The sequence below is a fragment of the Cavia porcellus genome, unplaced genomic scaffold (assembly GCF_034190915.1).
Source record: "Cavia porcellus strain 051 isolate PalLab524CR breed Dunkin Hartley unplaced genomic scaffold, mCavPor4.1 scaffold_31, whole genome shotgun sequence".
Classification (NCBI taxonomy): Eukaryota; Metazoa; Chordata; class Mammalia; order Rodentia; family Caviidae; genus Cavia; species Cavia porcellus.
Window position 1 is genome coordinate 7,898,884 of NW_026947514.1, and position 15,763 is coordinate 7,914,646.

Below are 15,763 nucleotides of genomic sequence, written 5' to 3' on the forward strand. Positions count from 1 at the left end.
GGCAGACAGCAAAGGGTAGGAACCCTGTTTGATCATGACAGCCAGCGCCTCTGGGCCACGCCCTGGCCCCTGGGTGCTTAACTCTGGTATTCTGGGTATTCTGCGTTTGTCCTTCTCATGAACATTGTGTCACTTGTAATTCGTCAAAGTGAAAAACACTTGATCAGGCTTAAAAATGTACAGCTTTTAAAATCCATAGTTACCCAGAGTTCGATTGGAGTGAGTGGACGTGGCAGGTGGGCCTTCGTTTGATCAGCTCAAGCTTCTAAAGCCTGCATCTTCCCATGCAAACTCTGTGCTGCTCCGTTCTGGCCTCCCTTACCTGCCTGGCTAACGTCGATGGGGACAGAAACCCTGGGATCACAGGGTCAGTCTTGGAGGCCCGTGCATGGTCATTTTAGCCAGATGCTCTTTATTTTAGGTGTCTGCGCAGTGGGTGCCTGGCTCAGTGACAGTGACCCTCTTAAAGACTTGGTTCCTTAAACTGCCACTGCAGCGGATGTGCTGCTGGCCTGCCACTACTGACCTAGCAGGGAGCACACTCATCTCGTCACACCCCAAGCAGCCAGGAGCTTCTGCAGATCTCAGGACTTCAGAATGATCCGTTGTGAAATCTGAATGGGTTCAGCTTTTTATTTATTTGTTGTTTGTGTTTTTGAGACAGGATATCACCATGTACTTCAGCCTGATTTTGACTATATTCAGGCCACTGACTATGTAGCCTTGGCTGGCCTTGAAGTCACTGTGACCCTCCTGCCTGCACCTCCCAAGTGCTAGCGTGTGGCTTCGTGCCTGGCTGTATGTGCCATTCCTGAGTGGAGCAAGCTGCACGTGGCCACTTGTTGCTATGCTGAATTCTTCTGGAGCCTCCCCCGAGTTCTAGTAGCTAGTCTGCCAGTGAGGCTCTATTCCCTGCAATCCTGTCTGCGCAGCCGACCTCACATCCTAAATGGACAGGCGGCGGCGGCGGCCATCTCGAGGTCTTCACCTTGCATGGTGTGACTTAGAATCCCCGCTTTGCCCTTACCGTCTGCCCCACATGGCTGTTACTGCTGAGCAGAACGTCTCTGAACATTTGCCTTTGAGGATAAACAAGACCCAGTTCATCCTGCAACTGTCATAGCACTGCACTTTCATTTTAATGGAGTTTGGGTACGGTTGGGACTTGCACGTACAGTACACATATTTGACATCAACAGTTTTGTAACACAAAAGTCCCCTTAAAATTTTTTTTTTGTAGTAGCAGTGTGCCTAAGAGGGCAAAATACTAAAACTCGGGGTTTCCTGTTTCTTGCCACATGTCACTTTTAAGTACTCTTGCCGTATTTCCAGCCCTTCGAGAACTGCTTTTTAATCATCCCCTTTCCACACTGCTCCATGGGTTTGGCGCCCTTGTTCAGCTTCAGAAGTGGTCAGACAGCTGTACATGTCCCCAGTGCTGCTTGTTCTGAGGCAGACACATCCCTGCAGGCCTCTGGAGACCCAGGGCCATGCTGGACGTCAAGTGAGGAGTCCCATTTGTGCTGTGGCTTCAGAATTTCCTGTTAATTGTCTTCATATTTAAATTTTGTATGTATAAAAAGCTGCAAGACTGGGTGTAAGAAAAATCATTCGGTTTTTACTGTTGGATTTCTTATACCTGTATCGCTGTCATTTCTCAGATTCAGGGATGTGCTGGGCAGTGTGGGGCGCTCTACCCTGCTTCCCATCCTGTTGACTCCCACAGGACACCGGACAGTGTCTTGAGTTTTTATTCTTCTTTTTCTTTTCCAGGAAATTTTATTTTGCTTTACTGCAAGCTATAGTTTCAAATGTGCTTAAGACCAAGTGATCTTTATCTCAGTGTCTTCAGCACTGTGTGGGGCTCACGGCTCCCTTTAGTGGACATCGTGTGCCCACTGCAAGTGGGCCAGTTTGATTCAGAAAGTATTTTCCTTAAATCACACTGTCTGCAAATCTGAGGCAGAAAGGCATTTCAGTAAGCTGCTGTGGCAGGTTTCTTTGGGGTTGAGAAATTGGGGTTTCGACAGTCCCTAAGTTTGCTGTCAGCAGTTCTCTAAAGGCAGGAGAGGTATATAGTACTGTCCACCCCTTGGTTTCAAGCATATAGTAAATGTACCGCTGCACAAGAGGGTCAGAACACTGTCTGCCGTGTGTCAGGACTGTAACGGTGATGTCCACTGCTCAGTTACATCTTCATTGCCTGGAGGGTTGAGATAGCAGTTGCCCTTCTTAAAAAGTTTTTTTTCCCTGTGCTGTTTCATACACATTTTGTACAAAGGAGGCGGGTTGCTTCCCGTTTCTGGTTGGGTGTGTCTCATGTGTGTCTAACGTGCTGATACTGTGGCTGTTTGCTTTTTCATTGAAAAATGTAACAAGAACACTGCATTCTGCTTCTGTGTTGACCTTCCTGTCTTAGACACTGAATTATTTCACGACAGTAATAAGAATGTATATGTATATGTTGGCCATCTTTATTTTCTTAACTATGGCTGTGAATAAGAATTTTGATGCTGTACAAGTATTTTTGTGGAAATGTAACTTGTTAGTGTATTTAAAACATGAAATTAAGAATACTCACGAAGAAAATTAAATTATTCTTTGGAGTTTGCTTAAAATATTACTGTCAACTGAGAATTGTTTCCAAAACCTGTATGAAACTCTTTGTGGGTGGCATAGGTCTGTGTGAGGGCCAGATACTACAGATGACCTTCTTGTGATCCTGGGCCCCCTTGACAAATAATCTGGTGTTTATCTGCTACTGGTATTTGAGACATGAGAGTAAATGATGTTAAAGTTTGTCTCTCCTTCCTCTTTGGGGTATTAATCAGTATATTAGTTATCCCTATGATGAAGACTCAATCCAAATATATCTTACAGCTTTGGTCTTATGGACTCAGTCTCTTGCCCTCGTTTTACAAAGAGGAAACTGAGGCACAGGAAAAAAAAAAAAAGAATTGTCCAAGGGTAGCAACATGTGGTTTGGATCAAGATCGGGAAGGGCTTCCATGCATCAGGAAAGTTGTTGGGGTTTCTGTTGATGCCCCTTACGTAGCACACAGAAGCTGCTGCCAGAAGGGTCAGGGGCTTGTGACAAGGACACACAGCCAGAATGCAGAGAAGGGTGATGAGGGTGATGACCCCAGCCTGACTGATTCCTGCCCAGCTCCCCACATTTCCTGCATCTCCTCCCATCAGTGGCATTGCTGACTTGCAGGACCCTGGAGCAGGAGTTTGATGACTGTGTCCTGTGACATCTGGACCTGGGCTGCTGCTGGCGAAGCCATGAGACAGCCTTATCTCTGAGACAGCCTTGTCTCTGAGGCCTTCCCAGGCTCTGCCTTTGGTCTCGGGGTATGTCTTGTTCTGTCTTACAGGGTGGGAAAAGTGGGGTTCAAGAGTGGGGCAGGAACTTTCCCCAGGCCACACAACTTGTCCAGCTGCGCTGGGAGCTGTCCGGTGTCTCGTTAGGGTTGGGGATGCTGTGTGTGGCTGGGGTGGTCACTTGAACACGGCCTCCTCAGTGGCCGGGACCTTGGCTGCTGCTCAGATTATGGGTTCTTGGATAGCAGGAACCAGGCCCCGGTGTCCCAGTCCCGGGCCCAGCTTTGATGCTGTCATGCAGAATCTGTTCTCCATAAAAAATGCATTTAGGATACAAGGGGTGAGATCATCACTAGTTCCTACCCAGGATGTTGTCACCAGCTGGTGCGTGACTTTTGGCAGATGTTATGGTTTATACCTCAATGTGCCCCCAAAGGCACATGCATTCATAGGTTAGGCTTTGGGGAATGATTGGATCATAGGTGTGATAATGAGTTTATAACTGCGTGTCATAGGGAGGTGAAGCCAGGTTGGAGATGGGTCACTGGGGGTGTGGCCTAGAAGACCTAATCTCCCCCTCTCCTCCCTTGATCTTGATTTTTGCTACCATGTTACCAAGTGCTGTTTCTCCTCTGCCAGGGTGCCTTGCTTTGCAGTCAGCTGACTGTGCACTGAAACCTCTACAAACTATAAACCAAAATAAAACTTTCCCCCTTTAATTGGTGGCTGTTGGCATTGTGCCTTAGAAGTAAAACAGTAAGACACATTTTGATACCCACATTGGGGTTGTTGCTGAAATGTGACCATGTGGTTCATGTGAGGAACAAGCCCACCCCCGCTTTGATCATGCACAATGCACAGATCAGACAGAGAACAGGGAGTGCGGGAAGGTGAGACTTTATTTCCCCAACTTACAAGAGCAGGTGTGAGCTCAATGGGAAGGCAGGTACAGCTGCATGGTCACAGCAAGCAGTTTATCCCTAGCATGCAGCTCCTGGCCCCCAGTTCCTGGTCAGCTGAGTTGTGTGGGGGCACAGTCTTCTCAGTCTCTGCCTAGACCCTTAGCCTCCCCTTGGCAAATATTTTGTGGGCTTAAAGGCAAATGATTAAGCCACAGGTGCGTAACTTCTTAATTGCCGGTACTTGTGGGGGATGAGGTGTCACTTTGTAGGCCCAACCCCCTCTAACCTGCAATTTACAATAGCCGCCCTGGTATGCGAGAAGGAGGTAGAATAGGAATGCCTGTTCTCAGTGAGACCCCTCACCCTCTGGAATCCATACTGTGAGCTGGCTTTGTTTTGCAGAAGTCTTGAGGAAGTGGCTGGCCACTCTTTGTGACACTAACAGCAGACAAATTAACAACATTCTTGAGCTAATGAATTTCTTCCTGGGCTAGAGAAGTTATGAGAACTGGTTGTGATTATTTACTTCACTTAGATAGCTTTAGAATAAACATTGTAGTCTGTCACGTTGTAGCTTGCCACAAAGAATGCCTTTTCACTACTTAATTATCTGGGCTCTGTGAACTGATCGGGTTTACTATATATGAATCCTAAAATAAAGATTGTGCGTGCAGTGCAGTGTAACGCGGTGCAGACAGTAAAAGTGCCGTGTCCTGTCTTCCTTTCCGAGCACTGTACCCCCCGTGTCCCGATCAGGCGTGTGTGCGTGTTTACCTTTCCCGGAGTTCAGAGTGCTCTAAGACACTCACGACAAGTGGCGCCCGAATTCAGGGACTCCAAAGGTCGCTTAGGAAGGTAAGTATAATTTTATTACGGGGAAATGGGACAATCTGCTTCCTCTCCTTTCTTAAAAATTCTTAAACATTTATTATCTATATATGGCATATCGCTCAGGTCAGCTGACTTGGATATGTGTATTGATACAATTAAAGAATATAATCCTTGGTTTCCAGATGAAGGAACTTTGGATGTAGAAGTATGGAGGAAGGCAAGGGTTAGTATAGAAAGGGCTATGCAACAGGAGGAAAAGATTCCTTTACGTTTTTGGGCTATTTGGTCGGTTGTGTACTCTTTATTAAAAGCTATGGAAGATGAACATATTGTAGAAAATCTTCAACTAGAAATTAAGCCAGTTATTCAGGAATTGCCCCTCACAGAGGAGGAGCAGAATGTAGTTCAAAATGACGCTATCGCTTTAAGTAGTGAAAAGGCGTCCAAACTGAAAGTAAAATCCGCTACAGCCGACTCAGCTTTAGCTGCCGCAGCAATATCAAATTATGACAATCGCCCAATTTTACAGGCTATACAGCATTTAACACAAGAGGTGAAACAACTCTCTGTTAAGCAGAACCCGCCTATAGCTCCCTCTGCACCTCCTCCATCTAACCCTAATTGGAGTAAAGCCAAGCTAGCTTTGGCTGATCTACCAAAATTAGGGGATTCTGATGAGGAAAAGCCTGCCTTTGCTTTCCCTGTAATCAGGCCGCAGCCAATAGATGGAGAGGCAGTTCCCCCTAGATGGGAAGCATTTAATATGGATGATTTAGCAAAATTAAAAAAGGCTGTAACCCTTTATGGCCCTCAGGCTCATTACACTAGAGAATTAATAACATCGGTAGCAGATCAGTATGGTAATCTTGCTCCTTATGATTGGAAAGCCTTGGCCAAAATTCTTTTAAAGGAGCCAGAATATTTACAGTGGCACATGTGGTTTATGGAAGGTTGTGCGGAAAAGGCAAGACAAAATGCTGACGATCGAGATCCTAATATTAGACTCATTTCTTATCCCATGCTCTCTGGTACAGGTTTCTTTGATACTGTTGAGCATCAGGCAGGAGCTCCAAGAGAGATTCATGCTCAATTAAAAGATATTGCTTTAAAAGCTTGGGATAAAATACGGCCTAAAGGATCAGAATATGGATCTTGGGCTAAAGTTCTGCAAGGAGCCAATGAACCGTATGTTGAGTTCGTTGCAAGACTTCAAAATGTTATAGAAAAAACAGTAGTGGGACAAGACTTACAAGAGCATCTCTTAAAAATGTTAGCTTTTGAAAATGCTAATGATGAATGCAAAAGGGCTTTAATTCCAATAAAAGATACTGGAACGATTGACAATTTTATAAAACAATGTAAAGATTTAAATTCAGAATCTAGGAAAATGCAACTGTTTGCTGAAACCATGGCAACCACGTGGACTAATTGGCAATCTAAAAAGGAACAGTCTTTAAAATGCTTTAATTGTGGTCAGACAGGACATGTAAAGAGGGCCTGTCCAAAACTTGTAGGCAATGATCAAAAAAAGAGATCTAGAGCTCCTGGCTTATGTCCAAAATGCAAGAAGGGAAATCATTGGGCTCGTGAATGCAGGAGTAAACAAGTTAATTCAGCTGAACAGAAGGGAAACGGGAGAGCGGGCCCTACCCCGGGCCCCGGACAAATCAATGGGGTAAATCTACCATATTCTCCCTACAGCCAGCCACCCAACACAGTGCCGCAGTGGACATACCAGCCTTAAAAGATGTAGAATTAAGAGGAGGACAATCTCCCGTGAGAATTCCTACAGGAATTTTTGGTCCCCTGCCTGCGGGAACTTTTGGCTTGCTCACGGGTAGATCTAGTTTAAATCAAAAAGGCATTACTGTTCACTTAGGAATTATAGATGCAGATTATACTGGAGAAATTCAAATTCTGATGTCCTCACTTACAGATTATAAATTATTAAAGGGAGAACGTATAGCTCAACTCATTTTACTGCCTTATATCCCAATAGGATCCTCTGTTGTTCAGCGAACAGGAGGGTTCGGCAGCACTAACCCTATTAATGTAATGTGGACAGCTAAATTATCTCAACAACAACCTCTTATTAATATTTTTATTGAGCATAAGAAAATTCAGGCTCTTATAGATACAGGCTCGGATATTACTATTGTTAAACCCACTGATTGGCCTTCTCATATTACTTATACTATTATTCCATGTAATATAAAAGGAGTAAGTAAAACTCCAGTAAATACAATTGGATAAGCCACAATGCATATACATATAAAAAATGAAGAGGGTCAAGTTGCTGTTATTAAACCTTATATCTTAGAGGTGCCAGTTTCTATTTTAGGAAGAGATATATTAGAACAATGGGGAGCTTATATACATTTTTAATATTTTGCATGTTTCTACAGCTTAGGGAAATGAATCCTTTAAAGCTTAATTGGAAAAATGATGACCCAATTTGGATAGATCAGTGGCCTTTGACTACTCAAAAGTTACAGGCAGCGCAGGAATTGATTGATCAACAACTTTCTCTACATCACATAGAACCATCCACATCTCCTTGGAATTCTCCAATATTTGTGATAAAAAAGAAATCAGGCAAGTGGAGACTTTTAACGGACTTACGTGCTGTAAATTCATCCTTATTTCAAATGGGAGCCCTTCAGCCTGGCATTCCTTTACCCTCAGCGCTCCCTGCTGGTTGGTTTGTATATGTTATAGATTTACAAGATTGTTTTTTTAACATTCCATTACATCCAGAAGATAGAAAACAGTTTGCTTTTTCAATTCCTCAAACAAATTATCAAAGACCTTATCAAAGATATCAATGGAGGACTTTACCCCAAGGAATGAAAAATTCCCCAACTATATGTCAAATTTATGTTGATGCAGCATTAAAACCAGTGCGTGCACGATGGCCTCAGGTTTATACGGCTCATTTCATGGATGATATTTTATTCTCATATAGTGATAGAAATGTTTTAGAAGATATTTTAAAAACTTTACCTCAATATTTTTCTCCGTTTGGACTTGTAATAGCACAGGATAAAATTCAAAAGGAAGAAGTTAGTCATTATTTGGGATATATTCTTACTAGACAAAAGGTGATTCCACAAAAAATGTCTATTAGGAGAGATAAGTTATCCACTTTAAATGATTTTCAAAAATTATTAGGGGATATTAATTGGCTTCGTCCCACACTAGGTATTCCTACCCATGCATTACAACATTTGTTTGCTACTCTACAGGGCTCTTCAGATCCATCCAGCCCTCGTTCTTTAACAGCAAAAGCAGAGCAAGAATTACAGTTTATAGAACAACGAATTAAAGATGCATTTTTAATTAGGATTGATCCTAAATTGCCTCTAACTTTATATATTATTAATACTTTTCAATATCCCTCTGCAGTTTTAGGTCAGAATGCTATGCCAGTAGAATGGGTATTCACTAAAACTAAGCAATCTAAAAATGTCACACCGTATATCGATATGATTGCAACTTTAATTATGAATGGTAGAGCTCGTTCTATAACTTTGATAGGAGAAGATATAAACAATATAGTTATCCCTTTAACTAAGGAACAATGGGAATATTTGTTGTCAATTACTGAAACCTTACAAATTGCTTTAGCAGATTTCATGGGAACTTTTTCATATCATTTTCCTAAAAGTAAATTATGGGATTTTTTTTAGACGTCAACAATTTGTGGTTAATACCTTACTAGCTGTACAGCCAATTCCACAAGCTTTGACTATATTTACAGATGGATCTAAAAATAAAGCTGCATATTGGACTCAAAAATCTTACTGGGTACGTCAGACAAATTTTAACTCTGTACAACAAAATGAACTTTTTGCTATATTACAAGTGTTTTTAGATTTTCATAACCAACCTATTAATATAATAGCCGATTCAGCCTATTCTGTTGGAGTAGTGACAAATATCTATTCAGCTGTGTTATATTCTAATAAGCCTGCCTTATTGTCTTTATTTCAAAATTTACAAATACATGTTCAAAAAAGAAATCATTCTTATTTTATTACTCATTTACATTCTCATTCTCAGTTACCCGGACCATTAGTATCAGGTAACAATGCAGTGGATTCCTTAGTTATGTTCACTATACCCGTTGAAGAACATCAATTTAATCATGCGAATGCAGGACATTTGCATCTTAAATATAAGATACCTTTTACAAAAGCTAAACAAATTGTAAAAGCCTGCCCTATTTGTAGACCATTACATTTAAGAATTATTCCCGCAGGTGTCAACCCTCGAGGAACTCAACCTAATGAGTTATGGCAAATAGATATTACACATGTACCTTCTTTTGGTCGGCTTTCTTATGTACATGTAGTTATTGATACATATTCTTCATTTCTATGGGCTACTGCTCAACAGGGAGAATCCACTAAAAATGTTATTGTACATTTATTGGAGACTTTTGCAGTTATGGGAATTCCTTCTAAAATCAAAACAGATAATGGACCTGCTTATACTAGCAGAACATTTAAACAATTTTGTGATCTCCATAATATTATTCATATTACAGGGATTGAATATAACCCCCAGGGTCAAGCTATTGTTGAAAGAGCACATGGCACTCTTAAGTTGCAAATTAAAAAATTAAAAAGGAGGAGTCAGGAGGATATTCAGATACCAATACTGTTTAAATTGTAAAACAGTCCAAAAACATTACTGCATCAAGCATTGTTTATTTTAAATTTTCTCAATTTACCACAAGGTGAAATATTAACAAGAGCTGAAAGACATTTCGAACAGCAACAACAGCCCTTTGTGATTAATGAACCTATTTGGACTAAAACAGCTCCAGAGGCTGAATGGGAGAAGGGCACACTGCTCTATAAGGGGAAAGGTTTTGGTTATATCTCCACAGAAAATGGAATTCAGCAGTGGGTCCCTGGACGATGGATCAGGATCCGCGCCTCCAGACCCTGTTCGCCAGCCCCGGAGACAACTCCCCAAGGAACCGGAACCGTGCCTTCAGAAGCGAGCGCGAAACCAGCTAGAGGCTGAAGATGCTGAGCTTGTTCCTATCGCAGCCATGGCCAGATTACAGCTAAGAAAATCCCGCCGCTCACAGCGACCAAATTTAAATCCCCTCCCTACATGGGGACAATTAAAGAAATTGACCATAGAAGGGCAACGGCTTGTCCTTCAAGCAGGAAAGCCTTTAAACCCTGAAAACTTGTTTTTAGCTTTATGTGCCTTGCTCACCGTTGCATCGGGGACTGAGGTACCTCCACATTCGTACTGGGCATATATTCCAAATCCCCCTTTATTAGAACCTGTAAAATGGGGAACTAGTGATATTTTACTTTATACCACACCTAGAGAAATTTTGTCAGCACCGTGGGCTGATTTAACCCCCCACAATCAAGATGATGGGACATTATTCAATTTTACTTATTATGGTAATCAAAGGCCTATTTGCATTGGGGAACCGCCTTGCATCCCTCTGGGATGGCAGTATTGGATTCAACATGGAATAAAAGCAGGCAACAAAAGGACAAGGCTTCAAGCCTTGGCTGCTCAAACCTTTAATGTTACCTGGAGAAATTTAACAGCACCTGACTTAAATACATTTCCTGTATGCCCTGAATTCACTTATAAAAATATTTCTTATAATCCCATAATTTGGCAACTATGTATGGGAAAATTTGCTAAAAATATTGATGGGTATATTATTTGGGGACCATTTGGAAAATTCGTTAATGGATGTGCTGAATGGAATGAGACAAGATGTAATCTCTCTGTTGTGTATAGTCTTCCAGATCCAAAGAAAATAACTGACGGAGCTCCTATATTTCCTCAGAAGACGTCTCTTTTGTGGTGGGGAGATGGTGGAATCGCTAACCCTGCTGTTGCAGCCGAAGAATACCCTCATCACCTTCAAAATCATATTTGGAAGATTCCAGCCGCTATGCAACCTGTAACCTTGTACAATGTTTCCTACTCAGGGACTAGTCGATCTGTATCTACTACTTATAATTTTACTAGGTTTAAAATGTATAATATTACTGTTTGTGCACCTCTGCCTTATGTCTTTTTAGTGGGAACTTTTAATTTTACACATTTTTCTTGTACTTGTTTAAATTGTCAATTGTTTACATGCTTAAATAGCACACTAAATTTCACTAAGCCTTATACAGTTATGCTGTTACAACAAAAAACTCATATTTGGTTGCCTGTAAATTTAACTCGACCATGGTCTCAAGACCCAGTAATTTCTGTTACTACTGAATTTTTTAAACATCTGTTAAAACGTACAAAAAGATTTATTGGAATAGTGGTTGCTGTACTGTTAAGTCTGATAACTGTAGCCTCCCTAGCAGCAGTCTCAGGAATAGCTTTACAAACCTCTTTGCAAGAAAAACATGTTGTAGAATTATGGCATAAAAATTCTCATGAACTTTGGTTAACTCAGTGGCAAATAAACGCCAAACTACAACAACAAATAGACCTCCTTAAACAAACAGTTGAATGGATGGGTAGAAAAATATTGGCTCTTCAGCATCAAGTGTTTTTAAAATGTGATTGGAATTCAACTACTTTCTGTATAACCCAGCGACCTTATAATCAAACAGAACATAAATGGGAAGTGATTAGAATGTATCTAAATGGAAACACCTCTGCCCAGGAGGAAATAGAATCTTTGCATAATCAAATTGACAAGGATTTTGCAAAGCAAAATGATGATGAATCCCTAGCACAATTCGCGCAATTGCTTGCTCAATCTTTGAAAGGATTAGATTCCAAAGGAATCTGGCAGAGCATAACCCACACTTTAAGTGGCATGGGACTTAGTTTAATTATAGTTCTCATTGCCATAGTTCTTGTGTATTTTTACTACATAAGACGAAATACTATTAATAACCTGATCTTATGGAAATTGTTGTTAAAAAATAAAAAGGAAGGAAGTGTGGGGGATGAGGTGTCACTTTGTAGGCCCAACCCCCTCTAACCTGCAATTTACAATAGCCGCCCTGGTATGCGAGAAGGAGGTAGAATAGGAATGCCTGTTCTCAGTGAGACCCCTCACCCTCTGGAATCCATACTGTGAGCTGGCTTTGTTTTGCAGAAGTCTTGAGGAAGTGGCTGGCCACCCTTTGTGACACTAACAGCAGACAAATTAACAACATTCTTGAGCTAATGAATTTCTTCCTGGGCTAGAGAAGTTATGAGAACTGGTTGTGATTATTTACTTCACTTAGATAGCTTTAGAATAAACATTGTAGTCTGTCACGTTGTAGCTTGCCACAAAGAATGCCTTTTCACTACTTAATTATCTGGGCTCTGTGAACTGATCGGGTTTACTATATATGAATCCTAAAATAAAGATTGTGCGTGCAGTGCAGTGTAACGCGGTGCAGACAGTAAAAGTGCCGTGTCCTGTCTTCCTTTCCGAGCACTGTACCCCCCGTGTCCCGATCAGGCGTGTGTGCGTGTTTACCTTTCCCGGAGTTCAGAGTGCTCTAAGACACTCACGACAGGTACTCTTCCAATCCGAGTTAGCAGAGTGAAGTCATACTGTATGATCTACCTCTCCCTCTTCATTTAGGGACTGCTTCAGACACATGACCCCCGTCATGTCTGCAGGCAAGCTGGCAATTTTGTCTCCTAGTAGCTTTCTACTCAGAGTTAAACACTATCTTGAAAAGGACTACTTTAAGGTTCAATGTCTTACAGTTCAGGAGCCTTTGGAACTGGCTTGTGGGAGGAATTTGCAAAGGTTTAGAGATGTCACCTGGAGAGACAGCCCTAGAATGCCACATGCCACAAGCCATGCTTGATGGGAGATTCTGTCAGAGCTTTGAATACTAGAATGTGGACAGTAATACAGATGTAAAGACCAGGTTCAAGAAGTTTTGGTTGTGACCAAAGCCTCTAATGACAGTTGTTCTAGGCCATGTATATTAGTCAGGGTTTTACTAGAGAAACAGATATAACACAAGATATACAGACACATAAGAAATTACAAGATTGGCTTATGATGGCCACCCACAGGGTCAGATGAGGAAGCATGCAGTGTCTGCACACAGGAGGCTGAGGATTCAATCCCAGGTCTGGAGTTCACTGTATCAGGAGGCTGAAGAGTCTACCCTGAAAGTCTGAAGAGCCAAGGCAGAAGCCAGAGTCTGCACTGGAGACAGGGAGATGAAGTCCAAGCTGAGGCTGAAGACTGGAGCTTCTCCAAAGAATGGAACCCTGCGGGTCCTTCCTCCTCCTCTTTCATACCCTCCAGGTGATGAGCCACCCTAGAGTGGGTCTACTACACTCTTGGGCATAGAATTGCTAAGCTGGTTTAGTTAACACCAAACTTCTCAATACAATCAACCACTCCACCATGTGCGTTATGCTCTGGCAGAAAACTTGTCTACAATTGCTCTTTGACAGAGATTGAAATTAAAGAGCACTGGGCTTTTAAACAGCTTTTCCTTGTAAATCAAGGGAAAAACACAGCAGAATGATTTAAAATATTCTTTGGATCTGGACAATATAAAGGATTCCTTGGGGAAGAGGGGATCTGAAAACTCCACCTTTCATGGCCCAAAAAGTAGAAAAGTGAAAGAGTTTACTTTGAGCAGAGCAGCAGCCTAGGGAATGGAAAATGATTCCTCAGGATTCACTTGGCTGTGTTCAGCCATCCAGGCACTCAGAGGCCTCTACAAACCACCAGCACATGCAGAAGGGCTCAGCTGCTGCTCAGGTGGCAGCCCTTGATGCCATCCATGTAGTGCTGGTTTACTGTGGTACCTCAGTTCATGAGCTTCTTTCCATGATTCCAGTCATAAACGGACTGGACAAGAACTGAATGAAATTTCCCTATAAGAACCATTCTCATCCCATTTAGCTTGTGACCACAATTGTGGAAAGAGTTAAATCCATAAACTCAGGTACTACTGTACATGCATGCAAAATGCAAGAACCATGGCATCAGTCAGGTAGGCTTCCGTCAGATTTCAGGAGGCGACGGCTTGGAGGCCAAAGCAATGTGCTCCTGAGACAGCAGTTCATGCGGCTCTAAGTATGAAACTGAAATTGCAGTGGCGAGGCCAGAAAGTTACATAAACCAGGAGCATGGACCACCTGAGGAAAGCCTCAAGTCGTGAGCAAAGCCTCCCCAAGAGACAAGCCATGAGAGCTACAGCCACTGGCGGTGCACAGGGGCAGAGCCACAAAGCCCTTTGGAGTCCACATCTCACCCCAGGCTGCCCAGCATTCTGGATATGGAACTCCAGATTTAATGTTTGCCCTGCGAGGTTTTGGTCGTGGTTTGGCCCCATTCCTTTCTATCTTTTCATTTCTTTCTTTTGGAATGGTTATGTTTACCATGTGCCTTCATACGTTGGAAGCATTTAACTTTCTCTTCATTTTGTCAGGGTGCTCATAGCTAAGTTTGCCTGAAATCTTAGAGGAGACTTTAGATTTGAACTTTTCAGCAATGCTGAAACTATCACCATTCTAGGTACTCTTAGACAGATGAAATTCATTCTGTGTAAAGAGCTTCCCATGAGCCTTTTGGGGGGCCAGAAGTCATTTAGAGGCTATAATTTTATAGTTTACATATCTGCATGTCCCCTCAAACCTTGTGTTTATACATAGGACTCGGGGAATGACTGGCTCCTAGCTGTGTGACAGTCATCAGTGGGTTAACCCACTGGTGACTTTATAGCTAAATGTGATACTTCATAGCTAAATGAGGGTGTACAACCTGGTTGGATGAGCCGGGTCATTAGGGTGTGGCCTAGAAGAGCCTATCTTCCTCTCTCCGCTCTGGATCTTGTTCTCTGCTTTTTGCCATTGTGCCCTGGACTGTTTCTCCTCTGCCATGCTGCCCTGCCTTGCAGCCAGCCAACTATGGACTCTGCAACTACAAGCCAAATATAAGTTTTTTCCTTCAATTTGTGGGTGAAGGGTATAATACAAGGACCAGAAAATAACTAAGATGGCAGATATTTAAGGGTCTCCAAAACTTGTGTTCAATATACAATGGGGGGGGGGCATGGGATGAAATCAGTAGCCATCAAAACTGACACCCAGATATGATCCGAGAGGACAGGACTTGGGTGAGAGCAAGGTGGATTTTGCAGACTCCCAGCATCAGGACAGGGAGAGAACACACAGATGAGATCCAGGGACTTAGGTGCGGAAAATAGAAGGGAGGAAAGAGAACAAAGCTTACAAGGCTGCTGCTTTCTTATTTATCAATCAGAACCCTGACCAACAATCCCAACCCCAAGGGATTCTGCTATTTATCCTAATAATTTTATTTTACTTTTCTAAATAATGACACTTTGAACACCATGACAAATACCATATCATACTTCTATACTCAACCTTTGCCTCCTTTGGACCAGCTGGCAACCAACGTGAAAGCATGCTTTGTAAATCTATAACCCTGTGAATTTGTGATCAAATGACCCAAAAATGGAAAAAGAGAAAAATTATTGAGTTCAAAATAAAAGGAACAGCTGTTCACAGAGCAGACAAATGGACAAACACAGATGATCTGTACAGATTCAAACACAGAAACAAGCACACAGCTTGTCAGGGCCTGTGAGAACCCTTTAAGTTCCCCAGGGGCCACTATGTACTGCTACCCTCGCCCCTTGCTAAACAGGCTCACGGACCCCCCCCCCCCCACACACACACACTATGCTCTCAGGGCATTTCTAGGTGTTCTA